General features: G+C 44.9%; 1 protein-coding gene across 3 annotated transcripts in view; it reads left to right on the forward strand.

The window, feature by feature from the left end:
• The window catches only part of BRCA1 (BRCA1 DNA repair associated), a 169694-nt gene that overhangs the window by 52420 nt on the left and 104781 nt on the right, over positions 1-12493 (forward strand). The gene's annotated exons all lie outside the window — the stretch shown is intronic.

Consider the following 12493-nt stretch of genomic DNA (forward strand, 5'->3'; position numbering starts at 1 on the left):
GTTGTTTCTTTTTAACATACACCAGAGTGGTATTTCACCCCTTGGAAGTTATAGCCCAGTTTACCGCAACTCCTCTGGACCACCAGATTTTTAGGAAGCCATTTTGAGAGCCTATGGGCTATTTCACACGCTCCGGCTCCTGCCGGGCAGCGAAACACCGCACGGCCAAGAATACGTGCCGCACTCAGAAGTTTTTAATGGTGGGGATGGCCACAGCCCAGCAGCTGACCATTCCAGTGGTGGGATCCGGCTGCAACCGGGCAGCCTGGCTGTGGCCTTCCCGTGTGAATAGACACAATCGTGTCCATTAACAGCTACTGTGTGAGGCACGGCATTTGGGCGTGCAGGGTGTCGCCGCCAGGCATGTGAAATAGCCCTAATGCTAGAGAATAGGACACAGAATGACAGTGTTGCCACTATTAGTTCAGCTTTCCTGCTGTCCTATACCTCTTGGTGCAGAGCGGCCTCTGAAAAGTTAACTTCTGGGTATAAACCTCAGTTCTGCAAAAAGTGCTACAGCATGCTTTATAGCAGGCATATCCAAACTATGGCCCTCCATCATGCCTTGTCACAGTTTTTCTATTGGGGAATGCTAAAACTATGGCAAGGCATGCTGAGATGCATAGTTTCACAACAGCTGGAGGGCCACAGTTTGGACATGCCTGCTTTACAGTATGGCTCAGGACCTTGGAAGATGGGGAAGGAGCATGCGAGGTGGAGGGTGGTGTGGCTGGATAAGGGTTTATTTTTCAGGCATGCTTTGGGGCTAGTTTCTCCACACCAGTTTGGGCTAATATGCTCTCTAATTCTATGCTGTATTTGTCTTACGTTTTTTCCTATCTCGACAAACTCTCCGGGGTGGTCACAAATTGCTCGTTTCCAACTGCCCTCTGTACAACCTACATGGGTTTTTTGGTTATCTCCATCTGTTAAGGGATTAGTACAGGCTTCATCCTCCCTGCAGCAGATGTTATACCATGCAGTAACGTTTATCCAGAAGCATTAGCATCTATTGTAGAGAACATCAGATTGGCTACCAGGAGTTTAGGCAGGGTATGCCAAAATCTAAAGCTTGTTTCTTTATGGGTCTTTAATGCGCAAGGGCAACCAAGGTTTGTTTTGCATTCATTCTCCTTTCACACAGGTCCTTCATGATTCAAGACCTAGAGGACTTTAGGTTGGGCTTGGAAGTCATCTTGCACCAGAGCCACAAAATGACTAGCCCCTCCTCCCTAGGGAGACTAAGTGGTGTGGCCCCATCTTCTTTGGTTCAGTGGATGGAGGCTTCTTTTAATGCCCTAGAGGTGGGCTTGAAACATTGTTACCAGATGTTTTGCCTTTTGACCTTTGGGATCCTCATTGTTTGTTTGAAACCCACCTTCCCTCGTAATAGTTGTTGAATATCAAAGTATTTGAATATCAAAGTAAGTTCCCCATTCCTTTCCGAGTGCTCTTTAAACTCCTCACCACCACCCACCGCTCCTTACCTCTCTTCACTGATCTCTATCCACACTCCCTCCCGTCCTCTTCGCTCCATCGCTGACTGCCGTCTGACCTCTCACCTAATCACCTCCTCCCACTCCCGTGTCCAAGACTTGTCTCGCGCTGCCCCCCTGCACTGGAACAACCTCCCGCCACCCATCAGGCTTTCTGATTCCCTTACCTCCTTCAAGCGGTCCCTCAAAACCCACTTTTTTCGACTAGCCTATCCCTCCTAACCTCTTTTGATCCTCCTATCCTGCCTCCATTCCCATCCGTTCCTACTTATCCTATTGTTTTTCGTTCGTCCACCCACCTCCTTTTAGTATGTTAACTCTTATGAGTAGGGCCCTCCTTCCTCACGTACTCACCCTACCTCTTTACCTCACCTCTGCTCCTGTCCTGTTTTTCCCTTCCTCTACTTCATCTTCAGTCTCCCCGACAATTTCGACACCTACTTCTGAACTGATGCTGATTTTAGCTATACCCCTATTTATGATGTATTTTTCAACACACCCTGTATGTTACCTTGTAATTTGTTTTTTTGTTTGCTATGTACGGCGCTGCGGACACTTTGTGGCGCCTTATAAACGTACTACTATCTAAGCCTGGGGTAGACAACCCTAGTCCTCGAGAGCTACCAACAGTGCATGTTTTGCAGGTCTCCTCACAGAATCACAGGTGAGCTAATTAGCTCCATCTGTGGATCTTTTAAAATGTGTCAGTGATTAATGAGTGCAGCTGTGCAGCAGCTAGGTTGTCTGGAAAATGTGAACTGTTGGTAGCTCTCGAGGGCTAGGGTTGGCTACCACTGATCTAAGCTATCGTCAGTTTCTGTGCATGCTCGCAGAGTTTTGTTGCTCAATGCCTGGGAGGCTGATATTGAGTCCAAGAAGTCCCTTGAGGCTTTGGCTTTCAAAGGGGAATTACTGTTTGGTTCTGAGTTGGAGGCCATCATTAAGCATGCAACAGGTGGGAAGAGTACTTTTCTTCCTACGCCAGCAGCGAAACAAGGTCCATCAAGCTTTGCTGCCTTTCGTTTATTTAAGCCTTCCTTTTAGGGTTGGGCATGTTCAAGGGGTCAGTCCAGTAGAGGTTTGCTTCAGGAAAGGGAAAATCTCCAAAATCCCGCTTCAGAGCCTTTACTAAGAAACAGGTTTCCAAGGGGGAGGAGAAGCCCTCGGCATGACGAGTTGGAGACTCCCCAATCTGTGATCAGAGTGGGGGGTCGCCTCTTGCAGTATTGGGACACTTGGACCTTGTTAGGTCAGGATCCTTGGGTCCTCAATGTGGTTTTCCAGGGGTACAGAATAAACCTGAAGGGAGTTCCTTCAAGAAGGATTTTGCCTACTCCATTGACCAGAGACACTCGCCTCAGATCAGCCCTTTTGGGGCGGCGAGATCTCTTCTGGAAAAGGGAGTGGTAGTTCCGGTACCGCAAGAGGAAAAAAAGAAGGGTTTTTACTCTTGGTACCAAATGCGGACAATTCATTCAGACCAATTCTAAATCTAAAGTCTCTGAATCTCCATTTATGGGTGGATAATTTCAGGATGGAGTCCCTGAGGACGGTCTTACTGAGCCTGGAACCCGGGGAATTTCTGGCATCTATGGACATGAGGATGCGTATTTACACGTTCCCATTTACAGAGAACATCAATCCTTTCTGCGTTTTGCAATAGGAAATTTGGGTACTTATGTAGTATCTGGGCGCCCGATTTTTTGATTGTATGTCTTAAGTTAAGGCATACAATCAGATGCGATGCGATATCGCATCGCATACGACCATATCTTATGCGATGCGATGCGATGACCCGATTTTTCCATAGGATTCAATGTTAAAATGGACTGAGTCCATTTTAACATGGAATTCAATGGGAAAAAGGGTCCTTTTCATACCCCTACTATCCAAGTGGGCATGGAGTTGGATATAAACCTGTGGCGAGCGTAGCGAGCCACCGAGCCCGAAGTGTGGCGAGCCCCGCGAGGGGACACAGAATACCTACGCTTGCCACAGGTTTATATCTAACTCCATGCCCACTTGGATAGTAGGGGTATGAAAAGGACCCCTTTTTCCCATTGAATTCTATGTTAAAATGGACTCAGACCATTTTAACATTGGGCAGTATTCAATGTGAATACCTGCGAGGTGCAGCGAATCCTTTTTTGGATTCGCTGCACATTCGCCACGTTCCGGAGCCGGCGGGCTCCGGTATTCAACGAGTCAGGGGCAGCGAGCCCCTGACTGGCGAATATGAGCTCCTGCGGCGATTGCCGCAGGGAGCCTCAGGGCGGTGCCAGGCAGAGAGATGGTAGTCTCTCTGCCTAGCCCAGACCTTTGTGGGGGGTTAGGTGTGCTCCCCGGGTGCCAGGCAGCACAGGCTGCCCCCCCGGGGGTGCCAGCAGGCAAGCGTATATTCACTACACAGGATCGTAATGATCGTGCAGTGAATATATGAATATGTAATGAGCGGCTCCGCTCTGGCGCCACCTGCTGGATGCTGTGTAAAAAAAAAAAAAAAAAAAAAAATATTATTTTTAAAATTAAATATATATTCATGTGCTTACAGCACATGAATAAAAATAGCATGCCCCTCCTCAGAATAAAATTCCTGATTTTTTGACACCAAATGTAAAAAACAAAACACTTTATTTTAAAAGTTCACATTCCACTTCACCATAAAAAGATAGCGATTGCTACTCGGTGAATCATGGCGAAAAAAACCTTCAAATGTATTCGCCATGTGGTCATTGAATAGGGTGATTCACCGTTTTTGCCAGAAATTCGCCAAACAGCACAAATTCGCCATAAAAACCTGGCGAATCAGGCTCATTGAATACCGCCCATTGAATCCTATGGAAAAATCAGGTCCATCGCATCGCATCCGATTTGGTCGCATTCGATGCGATGTGCCCGATCCGACCCGATTTCTAAATCGGGCGCCCAGATGCTACATAAGTACCGAAATTTGCACCTGCAGTTTCAAGTACTTCCCTTTGGGCTGGCCACAGCTCCAAGGGTGTTCACGAAAATTATGGCCGTGATTGCGGCTACCCTCAGGATGCACGGTATAGTAGTCATTCCATATTTGGACGACCTGCTGTTCAAGGTGGAGTCGGCAGTGAAATTGCAACAAAATTTATCAGTGGCAATTCAGTTTTTACGGGACCACGGGTGGATGTTGAATCTTCAAAAGTCCCACTTGAATCCGACTCGAAGACTGCAGTTTCTGGGAGTTATCCTGGATACTCGTCTACATCGGATATTCCTTCCGGAAGTAAAGGCCAAGGACATTTGTCAGCTGGTTTGGTCGATTCTGAGGTCACCGAGCCCATCAGTATGGCATTGCCTAAAGTTATTGGGCAAGATGGTGGCAACTTTTGAGACTCTCGACCCTTTCAATGGAACATTATGGCATGTTGGTCAGGAGACACCAGGACCATGAAGTCTGAGAAAGTGATCTTGTCTATGGAAACAAGGAAAGCGTTGCTTTGGTGATCAGATGTGGACTCGCTATCTCCAGTTGTGAGAATGGCTGGTGGTTACCACCGATGCCGGTCTCAAGGGCTGGACTTGAATCAGAGAAAGGGAAATTCGAACAGTAAGTTCTTACAAAAATCCCTTTTATATGCCAGGTGCCCTCCCAAGGGTTAGATAGTTTGTGTTGTAGGCGGCACTCACGGTCTTTCTGATGATTAAGCCACACAAGGCATAGATAATTTAAACGTTTTGGTTTTATTCAACCGTTGTTTCCTGACGAAGGTTTGTATGAAACCGAAACATTGAACTTATTTATGCCCTGTGTGGCTTAATCATCAGAAAGACTGTGATTGCCGCCTACAATCTATCTATCTATCTATCTATCTATCTATCTATCTATCTATCTATCTATCTATCCCAGTTACCAAAAAGAAAAACGAAGGCCGAAACAAACCTATCACGTAATCCTCCGCCCTGTCCAACCCTCCCCAAATTTAGGCATACCTGGATCCCATAAAATAATCTTACCCCTACCCCATTAACTAGACTAACCAACTACCTACAGCTACAACAGGCTCAGTGACTCCACAGGACTAGGCCGCAGTGAACATCTGGTGGTAAGTGGACAGAGAGCAGAGCAGGAGCCCCCAGTAAAGTAGCTCAGTAGGGGCCACAGAATGTAGGCAATTACCGCAGCTGGAGTGTAGTCAAGATTTCCTTCTAATAGCAGGACAAGTGCTGCCTACTTGAAGCTACCACAGACCACAACCCCCTCACCGCACCAGATTTTCAGTCCAACCAACCTAGTTGGATGAAACGACATTAGTGTGATGTTTCTATGGCAACCAGTGAGACCTGCTACCCAGTGTATCAGGTGCCCCAGTAGGGTAAGCAGCCCAGTGATCAAGAACTAAAACATTGGCAGTGGTGGGGACCCATTGGGGAGTACTTGTCGTCATCGTTGTCAGCCACCCTCTGCATTCCCTAGCTGAAGCCGTAGGTTCTAAACAGCTGGCCTCTCTCAAATCTGCCTGTCTAGTAATACAACAAACCAGCAAATTGGTCTATCTGGGAAAGGCTGCTCCTGTGATGCGTAAGGTTGTGCTGCAACTATAAGTAAAAAGTAGGTTTCATTAACCATAAATCGCAATGACATTATTTTTCATGAGTCTTCTGCTGTTTTGAGAACTTAAATAAAACTGTACTATGCATTGAACTCTGTTTCCCATTTTTTTTTAAACGGCTGCATTATGTCTTCTGCAATGTCAGTGCCATAATTATGTTTTCATACATAATGAAACATCACAATATTAGAAACATCCTTAACAAGGGTGTCAGCTTTATTGTGGATTCCAGCAAAAATTAAATATCACTTGCTCTTTCCCCTGCTGATTTATTGTGTCTCCAAATGCTTCATGGGGATTAGAGCACTATAAGATATGATTGCCTTTACATAATTCATTCTGCAGTCTCACGCTTTTCACTAAAGCAAATTTTTAACGAAGTGTTGTGATTATCCGTTTCTCTTTTGTACAGTATACAATTTTTCACAGCTTTTTAATTAAAGAATGGCGACATATTTTACAGTAGTTATTTTTGTGACTTATGCAGGAAACAGTTTGATAAACCCCCAAACACAAAACAAAGTAAAAATGTTTTGTATTTTTGTTTTTAAGAGCTTTAGTTTTATGACTGTTGTTTGAACACTGGGTACAATACATGTTGGAAATTAAAGTGGCACTCCTGAGGTGTGTTTACTGCATATTCAGAAGTGCCATTATCTTTTTGATCTTCCAATATTCACCCAGCCCCTTGTCCATAGTGTGTGTGTGTGTGTGTGTGTGTGTGTGTGTGTGTTCAAGGATGAAACTATATCATTGACTGACTGATTATTTATTGGCTGGCATTAGGATACCAGAAATGAATGTTTATGCCCGATTGAACACCGACTTACTTGACATAGCGATTTTTTTTTTTTTTACAAATTTTTTAAAGACATTTTATTTGAGTTTTGTCAATATGAATACATAAAACACAAATACACGATTAGAAAAAATGGGGGGTAGAGGTCTGCGCTATAGCCAATATGTGTAGTTGCTGCTGAGTAGAGGTATACTACAAGTACCTTTTATATAGAGATTAAAGAATGGAACAATGTGTTGTACTCTGCGCAAAACTATACATATGCCAATAAACACACTATACTGCTGGAATTATTTTAAATATTATCTGTTTCATTTTGCAAATAGATATATCAGTTAAAAATTAGTGATACATATTTAACTAATACCGTTATACACACTGGGAAAAGGTTTGACAAAACAGGACAAACATACATAAAACAAATTTTCAAGCAGTGGGGTGAAATACCTCCTTTTCAAAGTAATGGGTGCTGGTGTCCTTTGGGGATCGCTTTTTTCCCTTTTTACAGGTCAGTTTTGCTTTTGGTCCTTTTGTGGACAAAGTTCTAGTTATATCCAAATAATGGTCACGTACCAGGGTGCTGGGAGTGGCTGAGGGTCTGCCGGCAGACTTCCCAGATGGACTGCGTGGCTACCTGTACAGTTCCAGTGGGATCCAAACTGTTCCAGATCGACTAGTTTCACCTGGCCCTGCAGGATGTTCGTCATCAATCTGTTGGGTTTACCACCAAAACTATAATACTTACTTTTGTGTCTGGAATGATAATCTACTTTCTAGTTTGGTTAGTCGGGTGTCAAAGAGTATTTTGGCTTGGGTAAATGCTATTTTATTTGGGGTTGTGGGTGCTAATTTATAGGTTTGGTAGGTTTCAGTTAGTGCAGTCAGTGCTTCTAAGTAGTGTGTTGTGCGTTCTTTACGTAGGTGTGAGTTATAGGAGATGATAGACCACCTGAGCACAGGTTTTTAGGCCTGCCAGTACAGGGCGGGAGAGTCGGCTTCAGTGGTGATATTGTGGTGTTTGTAGTCCATCCAAGTGAATTCTAACAGGGACTTAAATTTAGTAGAATTGGCTAAGTGGCTGGGAAAACGCCAGTGTATGTATGAACCCCTGTCCTGTATGGTAGATAAGGTAATCCAACACGCAGCATGATCTGAAATAGATATGGTTTCTATTCCTGTAGCCTGTACCAGAGGGAAAGCCCGTGTGGAGAGTAAAATATAGTCAATCCTGGAGAGGGTGTTATGGGTAGCTGATAAACATGAGAATTCTGGTTCAAGGGGTTACACGCCCGCCAGACGTCAGCAAAGTGGAGGCACGACATCAGATACCGAATACCATGTCTGGGGGGGGGGGGGGGCGCGCATCTGGTGGTGGTTCTAGATTCTCTGTCTAGTACATTGGAGGCCACAACATTAAAATCTCCTGCTAGCACAATCGTGGTATCGAGGTAAGGAGTCAAGAGTGTGACCAGGTTCTTAACCCCTTCACGACATTTGACGTATATATACGTCATGGCCGGGAAGTACTTCCCGACACATGACGTATATATACGTCATGACTTTAAACTGTCACTGCGTCTCGAGACGCAGTGACAGAGGGACGATGTCTGCTGTCCCTGACAGCAGACATGTCCCTGCATGCCCAGGGGGGGCTGCGATGCCGCCCCCCCGTCGGCGATCGCTGTGATTGGCTGTTCAGTGTGAACAGCCATTCACAGCGTTTTCCTGTGTTACCAGCGAATCAGACGCTTGGTAACACAGGTGTCAATCACCGCCGGGCGTCAGGGGGCATGAGGGGGTCATCGGTGACGATGACACCTCACCCCACCCTCACCCCACCTGCCCCCAAGGCTGTGATTGGTCCGTGGGACCCACGGACCAATCACAGCCAAGGCGCGACATTTAAACTACCGGTGACTGCGCTGCAGACTCCATTCTGGTCTGGAGTAGCGTGCAGAGCGGTCACCGTGCCTATCTGCCGTGATACTGACCTGATCCTTGCTCATACTTACCTGATCCTTGCAAATACCTTACCTGATCACTTGATCACTGCTTGTAGCGTGCTGGACGCTTCCTGGATCTGACTTCCTGAGACTTCCTGCTGCTGCTGCAGTGTGATAGAGAGATAGAGAGATAGAGAGAGAGAGATAGAGAGAGATAGAGAGATAGTGACAGAGAGAGCTATATTTTGTGTCTGCTACCCCCCCTTTTTGGGGGTGCAGGGGTTTTTTATATATAAATAACTGTCGCTGCTGCTGCAGTGTCATAGTGATAGATAGTGAGAGATAGTGAGAGATAGTGATAGATAGTGATAGATAGTGAGAGATAGAGAGATTTGTGTCTGCTACCCCCCCTTTTTGGGGGTGCAGTTTTTTTTTCTATATATATAACTGTCAGTGCTGCTGCTGCAGTGTCATAGTGATAGATAGTGATAGATAGTGAGAGATAGAGAGATAGAGAGAGATAGTGACAGAGAGTGATAGAGAGTGTATATTTTGAGTCTGCTACCCCCCCTTTTTGGGGGTGCAGGTTTTTTTTTATACATATAACTGTCAGTGCTGCTGCTGCAGTGTGATAGATAGTGATCGATAGTGATAGATAGTGATAGATAGTGATAGATAGTGATAGATAGTGATAGATAGTGATAGATAGTGATAGATAGTGATAGATAGTGATAGATAGTGATAGATAGTGATAGATAGTGATAGATAGTGAGAGATAGTGACAGAGAGTGTATATTTTGTGTCTGCTACCCCCGCCTTTTGTGCTGATCACTATATCTGAGGTGATCAGCAACTTTTTGGGGGCGCAGAGGTTTTTTTTTTTTTATATATACCTGTCAGTTGCTGCCAGTTGCACCAAAGGTTGTGCACCTGCTGCCCCTCACTGGTAATCAGTGTCGCATCACTGATCACCTTTTTTTTTTTTTTGTGGGTGCTGTGTGGTCTTTTTTTAATTTTTTTTTTACACACACTGTGATTTTGTGGGTGTCCTGTGGCCACTGTGCGCTGATCAGTGACGTACATCACTGATCAGCTTTTTCGGCACAGGGTTGATCTATTTTTTTTTTTTTTATCAAATTCCTGTTGCCTTTGAGCGCTGTTCAGTGACAGACGTTACTGACCAACATCTGTGCTCAATTTTTGGCGCAGGACCTTTTTTTTTGTTTTTTTAACCCCTTCAATTTTTTTTTTTTTAACCCCTTCAATTTTTTTTTTTTTGTATAAAGTATTTTTTTTTTCTGCACTACATACACACAACACACTACATACCCCCCGGGTTGAAATAAAGTTTGTACCCCCCCCCTACACTATACACGTGTTGAAACATTTCACTACCAGTAACACAAAAATAAAAATGTCATCCCAAATGTCATCCCAAATGTCATCCCAGTCATCCAGAAGAATGTATTCAGTGGAGGAGGCATATGCCATGCTTGCTTCTGATTCTGACACAGCCAGTGAGGCAAGCGGGGAATTTGAAGGATTCGTCTTAAGCTCCTCTTCCTCCTCTGGTGATGAGGGACCCCCTCAAAGACGCCCCCGTAGAGCAGCTGAGACCCCCCCCCAATAATTGATCTCGTATGGACCCCACCACCAGACAATTTTGAGCCCCAGGTTCCTGAGTTTTTGGCCATGCCAGGAATCCAATTTGATTCCACAGGTCTCAGAGAAATTGACTTTTTCAAATTATTTTTCTCTGATGATTTTATAAATTTAATGGTGGACCAAACTAATTTATATGCCCAGCAGTTTATTGCTCAAAACCCCACGTCATCATTTGCTAGGTGGACCCCTGTAGATGCAGTAGAGATGATGACGTTTTGGGGTCTGGTGTTTCATATGGGCAAAGTAAAAAAGCCACAAATTAGGCAATATTGGAGTACAGATGTTCTGTACAGCACCCCATTTTACCGTATGGCCATGACTCGGACTCGTTTTGAGGCAATCCATAAATTTATACATTACACCGATAATGCACAGTGCCCACCCAGAGATGATCCCACCTTTGACAGGCTATTCAAAGTCAGGCCGGTCATTGATCATTTCAGTGCCAAATTTGCAGAGCTGTACATCCCTGATAAATGTATTAGCATCGACGAGTCCCTTATACATTTTAAAGGAAGGGTTAAATTCCGCCAGTACCTTCCCAGTAAGAGGGCAAGGTATGGCATAAAAATGTATAAGCTGTGTGAAAGCACCACAGGGTACACCCACAAGTTTAGGGTATATGAAGGGAAGGATTCAAGAATTGAACCGCCAGAATGCCCCCCCTCCCTCGTAGGTGTTAGTGGCAAAATTGTCTGGGATTTAATGCACCCCTTCCTGGATAAGGGTTATCACCTCTATGTGGATAACTTTTACACCAGCATCCCCCTGTTTAAGGCCCTTGGTTCAAGAGGTACAGCAGCTTGCGGTACTGTGCGCAAGAACCAAAGAGGCCTCCCCAAAACGCACATTGCCCAAGTAATGAGAAGGGGTGAAAGCAGGGGAATATGCACCGAAAATATGTTGTTGGTCAAATATAAGGACAAGAGGGATGTCCTTATACTGACAACAATTCATGGAGACAGTACCACCTCCATCCCTGTACGAGGTACCAGTACCCACACCTCAAAACCAAATTGTATCCTAGATTACAATAAGTACATGGGCGGAGTGGATCTTTCAGATCAGGTACTGAAGCCGTACAGTGCCCTGCGGAAAACAAATATCTGGTACAAGAAGCTGGCTGTGTATATCATCCAGATGGCACTGTATAACGCTTACGTGCTATTCCGTTCTACCGGCCAGAGGGGGACATTTATGCACTTTCAAGAGGAAGTCATAAAGGGCCTAATATTTGGGAACCAGCAGGCAGAGGGCCCCAGTACTTCTAGTACTGGCCCCCGTATTGTACCAGGGCAGCATTTTCCCAACGAAATCCCCTCCACTGCAAGAAAGGGCAGGACACAAAAAAGGTGCAAAGTTTGCTATAAAAAGGGAATAAGAAAGGAAACTATTTTCCACTGTGAAACTTGCCCCGACAAACCCGGCCTATGTATAAAGGAGTGTTTCAAAATATACCACACATCGATGGATTATTAGGTTCATCATTTCACCGTCCATCGGGGGTCTTGCTAATGCCACATAGCACCCACCATTCATTCCACCAGAATCTGAGCTGCAAAATCCAAAAATTACTCCTTCCCTTCTGAGTCCTGCCATGCACCCAACTGGTATTTTTTGTTCTCATGTGAGGCATTGCCGTACTCTGGAATGGGGGCACATATTTTGGGGTGCTTTGTCTCCTTCATTCCTTGTGAAAATGAAAAATTTTGAGCCAGAAGTACATTTTTGTGTAAAAAAATGTAATTTTTCATTTTCACAGCCCAGTTGTACCAAAATTGGTGAAACCCCTGGGGGTTTGAAATGTACACTATACCCCTAGATGAATTCCCTGAGGGGTGTACTTTGCAAAATGGGGTCACTTGTGGGGGGGTTCCACTGTATTGGCAATGCAACATAGCACCCACCATTCATTCCACCAAAATCTGTGCTGCCAAATCCAAAAATCACTCCTTCCCTTCTGAGTCCTGCTATGCGCCCCACTGGTATTTTTTGGTCACATGT

This window comes from Crinia signifera, chromosome 6 (genome assembly GCF_055691185.1).
Source record: "Crinia signifera chromosome 6, ASM5569118v1, whole genome shotgun sequence".
NCBI lineage: Eukaryota > Metazoa > Chordata > Amphibia > Anura > Myobatrachidae > Crinia > Crinia signifera.